The following is a 6,461-nucleotide window of genomic DNA, read 5'->3' as shown; positions in this document are numbered from 1 at the left end:
CAAACCAAATGGAAGTGTAACGAACAGGTACAAACCTTACAGACTGGAGAACGCTGTTATTTCCTTGGACTCTGCAGACAAGGGAATCTCCCAGTAGCCCTCGGTTAAATCCAGTGTCGTAAAAAAAAGGGATTTAAGGAGCTCGTCGACCGAGGGCAAGGGATAAGCATTGAACTATGACACCTCGTTCACCATGCGATAGTCCAGACAGAACTGCATAGACCCATCTTTTTTCACTACCAGAACTATGGGGCTACAGCAAGTGCTGTGTGACTCTTCTATTACTCCCAGCTTCAACATTTCATCAAGGGTGCGTCAGGCATGAACTAACCACAGCCTTCAGTCTATGCATTTTTCCCCAGTATCTAATTTCCACCGGCATCAAGGGATATTTATAAATATCCCCATGCACACACTTCACCTCCACCCACTCTAACTCCAGCAATGCCCCCGGGCGAGCTGGAGGCAGGGTCTGCGTACAGCCCAAAATCCACCAGAGCCTGGCATGTACCCCCTTGGCACCTTACTGGTATGCGGTACGTCTCTCCTGAACTGGGGGAGGGCGTCAGAGGTCCAGCGATGCGGAACACCTGTCTCACCTCTGTTGGCGGGCAGTCCCGGCAGAGGTATCTCAGTAACCACACCTCCAGTGCTCCTGCCCCAACGTCTGTGCCACTGGTGAGCTTGGCGTGGGGTCTATAGCAGCCGGGACCTGTGGAGAGAAATCAGAGGAAAAGTGGACTGGAAAGACCTCAGCTCCACGGCTACGGGGAATGAGGAATGAGGGATTTCTGTGTCTATGTTGATTCCTCATTAATCACAGAGCTAATGTACTAAACAAAGCTTTGAAGGAAACTTACCGTGACTCTCTGTGCTCTGTGGTGGTGAATCCAGCATGGCGTCCAGAGGACAGCAGGGAATGAGACCTCTTGTTCTTCTGCAGAGGTGGGTAGTAATGAGTTACATTTACTCCGTTACATTTACTTGAGTACGTTTTTGAAAAAAATGTACTTTTAAAGTACCTTTTTTGCACAATACTTTTTACTTTTACTTGAGTACATTCAAAGTAAGCGGACACACGGAAAGAAGAAAGATTAAAAACATGGCAGAGCCAGTCGTCTACGCTAGAGCTGAAGAGGATGAACACCCTTGGCCTTACATACAAAAGATGTTTCGCTTAAAAGCACTACAAAAGAACAGCTATGTCTTCAGCGTCGGTGTCTTCAGTGAGAGCCAAAACAACAACTTTTCAGCGTGAAAAAACTCAGCTTGTGTAACCTGAGGAAACGGTAAGTTTTCTCTAAATATCTTTTTAGCTGTGGTTAGCTGGATGTCGGTCTTTTCTTTTTTTTTTTTTTTTTTTTTTTTTTTTTGCCTGTCCCATTTGGTTCTTTAGCTGTCAGGATTGTTGTCTGAAGACCAACAAGGATACCCAATGGATTTATTTTGCCAAATGGATCATCATGGCATTGCTGTATTGGTCCATTTGATCGACCTTTGTTTTTATTATTTATTTTATTTTATTTTCAGTTGTTACAGACGGGACAGACACGAGTGAGGGATAGGAAAGGGAGAAAGAAAGAGGAAGGAAAAGAAAAACAAAAGGGGAGAGGGACAGTGAGAAAGGGGGGGGGGGGGGGAAATATCTCCGGGATCACCTGTTGAGAGAAAAAGAATAGAAAACAAGCAAAAAAAAAAAACAAAGCAACATACTAAACACAACACCATCGCATTAATCTAGCTAAGTGTAAACAGCAGTGAATACTAAATATTGAATGTTGTTGTGCAGCACGGAGGACCGACAGCGCACAATGTGCTTTGAAGTAGCAGCCGAGAAAGGTGTGATTTAAGTCTACGAACAGTGAACACCCGTGTGCACACCTGTGTGGATCAGCGCGCTTGTATTCAAATGGTTTCCCATGTAATGGTCTGCAAAAGGATGTAGAGAGCCATAGCCCTGTCCCCCAGGGCATGAAGCAGGCATGGAGGAGATCCAGGCCCCAGACATCCAGAGGCCCCAGAGTGCAAGAGCCCAAGGAGGACCACCGGAGGGGCATCCGTGCCACCTTCATGGGAAGGGCTGAGGATCCCCAGACGAGGGGTCACCCAGTAGCCACCGGGCAGAGGCTGGAGGGGGCTGCACCGGCGTGCCCGCCGGCTCCGCCGGCAGCCAGCTGTGCCAGAGTGAACTGAGCCGCAGGCACAGAGGCCGGAGGCCCGAGCGCCCCCCGCGCCCCGGAAGAGGCCTGACCGAGCAGCAGGCGCCAGGCCCCGCCAAGTAGCCACCGGGAGTGAGCTGGTACATACCTGAGCGCCCAGCCCCGGACACCAAGAACCACCAATGCACCGACCCCTGAGGGCATCAGTCACCGGCAGGAAGTGTGGTGAGGGGAGATAGGCCTCCACACTTTGGAGGGCCTGGGAGTTCCCAGAGAGTCTAAGACCCGACCTGACATATAGACACAGACAAACAGGCACACACAGACACAGACATGCATTCCCACCCTCATGCACACATATACAAACACTCAGCACTCACCCAACGTAGGGATAAACGTAAATGGACATGTACACACAATCACACTCCCCAAACATACTCTATACCCCGGGTCCAGGTACCCTCGCCCCCAGAGGGGGAAACGGCACCCAGACCCAAGAGATGTTACCCTTCCCTCCGGGGTGGAGGCAAGCAGACCGTCCCAGGCTCCGCAGCAGCAGGGAGGCCAATCGGACAGCCAGCATCTCTTCCCAGCCCCCCCGCCCTGATGGCTAGTAGAGAACGGGGGTGTGTTAAGACCCCATACCTCCCTCCTCCCGCTCAAGTGTAGTGTTGATGCGTGTTGCTCTAAAGTGCATTTAAAACAAGGGAGAGCATGGTGCTGCTGCCAGAGAGCAGCAGGTGTTAGCACGGCCCCTCCCGAGAACCCTCAATGTCTACATGGATTTAAAATTGAGAGGTGGGCACCGGCGCCAGAGGTAGGTTTGAATACACAGACCGTCTACTGGACGCCGTTAACGTGCCCACCCTCAAGGCCCTATATATATATATATATATGTGTGTGTTATGAGAGTGTAAGTAATGTGGATGTCTAAGTTGTGAGATAAAATTGAGACACAGGTGGCCAGAAGAGAACAGGGGGGGGGGGAATGTCTCCCCTGCACCCTGGTGACACACCCGCACCCCAAGGCCCTACCTGTGTGGGTGAGTGTGGTGGAGCGGGAAGAGGGTGGTAGCCAGGGATGGGGAGGAAAAGAAGGGAGGGGAGGATGCCCCTCCTTAAGGCGCTGACCCAAGTAGGCACCCCCGTCCTCTGGTATCCACCAAGGCAAGGGAACCCAGGCCCATCCAGACCGGGGCCTATGGCAGCAGCACCGCCATGCCCCACAGGACCCGGGGCAGCCCACCCTACCCGACCGCAGAGGAAACTGTACCCACCCCAACATTCAATCATCTCCCAGACTACACAAGACAACAGACACCCAGGTTAAGTTTATTCTCCACCTCTCCTATGTCTCTCCCCCACCTGCAGAGTGGACTCCTGCAAGGATGGAACAACCTCCCTGCCAATTGAAGAGCCCCCCAGTTAGGCCGATGCACAAGAGGCCCCCTGCGCCAGGGCTGAGCCCCCGTGCACCCACCCGCCCACAACCTCGGCGACACACCGACGAGGACCGAAGCTGGATGTCAGTCTTACGTTACAGACGCTGTGTCGAGCTCGAGCTGCGAGTCATGTTTTCGGCGCTACGTTGTAGTGAGATAAGTTTGTGGGTGTTTTGTGCAGCTTCGGCTGTCCTTTTAACTGTTCGCTAGTTAGCTAGTGTGAGCTATAAGCTAACAGCTAGCCTGGTTAATGATGCTGTAAACAGCTCGTCTCTACTACTTTAACTGTTAAAACAGAAGGCAATACTGCGGCTGACAGGGTTTATTATGTGAAACAGCAGCTTGTTTAGTTTAAACAGTCGGCATTAAGCTGGGCAAACACTGTGCAATTTTTTTCAGTCGCGTTATTCAGCTCCTGCTCAAACTGTACAATTGAATCTTAGGGGTTAGAAGTTCATAGGTCACGATGCAGGGTCTCACACTATACGGCCTGATGCTCTGATGCGACCTGAGTGCTCAAACTGTGCATCCATAACATTAAACTTATCATACAAAATCCCTCTCTCTGTCTTTCACTCACTCACACAGACACACACCACCATCAACTTTGTTAAATTACTAATGAAAAACATTGACCAGGCAGCTGTGATTGAGCAGCAAAGTCCATCCAACTCTTTTCATGGTTGTTGTAGTCGTGATAATTTTGTGAGGCCACATTGAAAAGCCTTGGATAGGGAAGCGTAGAGCTGCCACCCAGGCAAAAGAAAAATAGAAAAGTGAAAAGTATATTGTTCTAACAATATACCTTTCACGTTTGAACAATATAATATCACGTTATTACAATATACAGAATTATCACGTTCGTACAATATAAATATTATATAGGCTACATCGCAGCTCCAGTCACGGCTTCCATCACCGTCTTTCTCGTCTTTTCCCAGAGTAACAGCCAAACAGGAGGATCCATTGGTGAGCACTGCTTAGCCTTGCACACATTCTTATTTTAAACTTAATCTGGAATTCATTGCAAACTGTTTGTGCGGGATATGAATGACAAGATTTTGTTTTTCTACAAGAGTTAGTAAAAACCATCTCCAGTGTGATCAAATCTTCTTGCCAAACATCTGCAGCTTGGCAGTGTATACAGCACTATAATGACCAGAGCTAATTCTTTTGAAAACCATACATCTTTCCACAGGTCTCAACTTCATCAGACATCACCTAGACACAGAGCTGGATGAGGCCAGCACAAACAGCAGCCTAACCGACTAAGATGATGGATCCATGGGGTCAGGAAAGCCAGAAGCAGGGCTGGAGAGGTACCTTTCATGTCCATTCACTGGAGGTGTGGATCTATTGCATGGCGTTCCTCAGATCAAGGAGCTGTTGATCAAAATCAATACAGCTCTTCCTGCATCAGGAGCCTGTGAAAGACTTCTTAGTCATGCAGGACTCCTGTCTAACCCTAACTCCTCCCTAACCCCCCTCCTGTTCACTGCCAAACGGTCACAGCTTCACAACAAGAACCTTGAGAGCCAACTGTTGCTGAAGCTGAACCAACATTTCACTGACTGAAGAAACAGTTTATGGTAAAGTGAGCCATACACATATGTACATCCACATAGTGGAAATTTGTATTTGTCTTTTATAATTAGTTTTACTCTGATTTCAGTGTTTATTTGTGAGTGTAGTTTTTATTTGAAATATTTTCATTCTTATGTTTGTATCGCATGTTTTTAGTGTTTTCATATTACATTGTGTTAATCCACTGTCTATACTTCAGGGTATTTTAGTATACAAAGAACATTTTATAGTTTTGTTAGAATGTCTATTCCTGTGGAATTTTAGCACAGATGTGTTGTGTGTTTTTTTTTTTTTTTTTTTTAATTCCTGCTGTCCGCCTTGGGAATAAACTTTTCCTGATTATACCTGTTGCATCTCTGTGTCATTTGTTTCTGATTTACTTAATCCCTCCTTGTATTTAAAAGAACCACCCCTAGTATGACATTCTGGTGCATCAGCTGTAGTCTGTTATGTTGAAGTTGCCTCGTTCTAATGTTTTCTCTGAGGCTGCTGTAAATGCAAATATATTTACTGTGGGTTTTGCTTGAAAAAGCTTTATGTTGTGAAAAACTGAAATCTTGAAATTAGAATTGTTGTGCCTCATTTTGTGGATCTTTTTAAACATATTCCTTTTGAAAATACTAAAATTTGTATATTCATTTATTTTTGTTTGTCTGATAGCATTTATTTATGAAATAAATTGGACATTTCAAACAGGTACTCAGTACTTGAGTAGCCTTTTCACCAAGTACTTTTTTACTCTTACTCGAGTAACTTTTTTGACAACTACTTTTCACTTTTACTTGAGTAATAATATTTTAAAGTAATGATACTCTTGCTTGAGTACAATTTTTGGATACTCGACCCACCTCTGGTCTTCTGTTTTCTGATTGGCTGATTCTGGTCTTCTGTTTTCTGATTGGTTGATCACCACCAAGTTTCTAATGACCTTTTAACTTTTACTGACTTTGGAGATTCTCCCATTTTCATACTATTAGACCTCAGTGCTGTCTTTGATACCGTAGATCAGGGGTCCCCAATCCCAGTTCACGAGGACCGGTGTCCCTGCAGGTTTTAGATGTGTCCTTTATCCATCACAGCTGATTTAAATGGATAAATTACCTTCTCAACGTGTCTTGAAGTTCTCCAGAGGCCTGGTAATGTTGACCCAGGGTGAGATCCAAAACCTGCAGGGACACCGGCCCTTGTGGACTGGGATTGGGTACCCCGGCCATAGATCATAGGATTCTTATTTCTCGGCTTGAGCTCTGTGTCAGAATCAAAGGGACTGCAATGG

At 46.8% G+C, this 6,461-nt stretch overlaps 1 long non-coding RNA gene across 1 annotated transcript; it reads left to right on the top strand.

Annotated features, from left to right (window-relative positions):
- Window positions 1-368: 368 nt before the first annotated feature.
- LOC146517697 (uncharacterized) lies at window positions 369-5,880 on the top strand. The gene is made up of 2 exons (XR_014874753.1): window positions 369-1,289; window positions 4,800-5,880. It is a non-coding gene; the product is annotated as an uncharacterized LOC146517697 (long non-coding RNA).
- The last annotated feature ends 581 nt before the right edge of the window (window positions 5,881-6,461 follow it).

This window comes from Neolamprologus multifasciatus, chromosome 6, assembly GCF_963576455.1.
Source record: "Neolamprologus multifasciatus chromosome 6, fNeoMul1.2, whole genome shotgun sequence".
Lineage (NCBI taxonomy): Eukaryota > Metazoa > Chordata > Actinopteri > Cichliformes > Cichlidae > Neolamprologus > Neolamprologus multifasciatus.
Note: the sequence above shows the minus strand (reverse complement) of the source record. Positions and strands in the feature narration are given on the sequence as shown.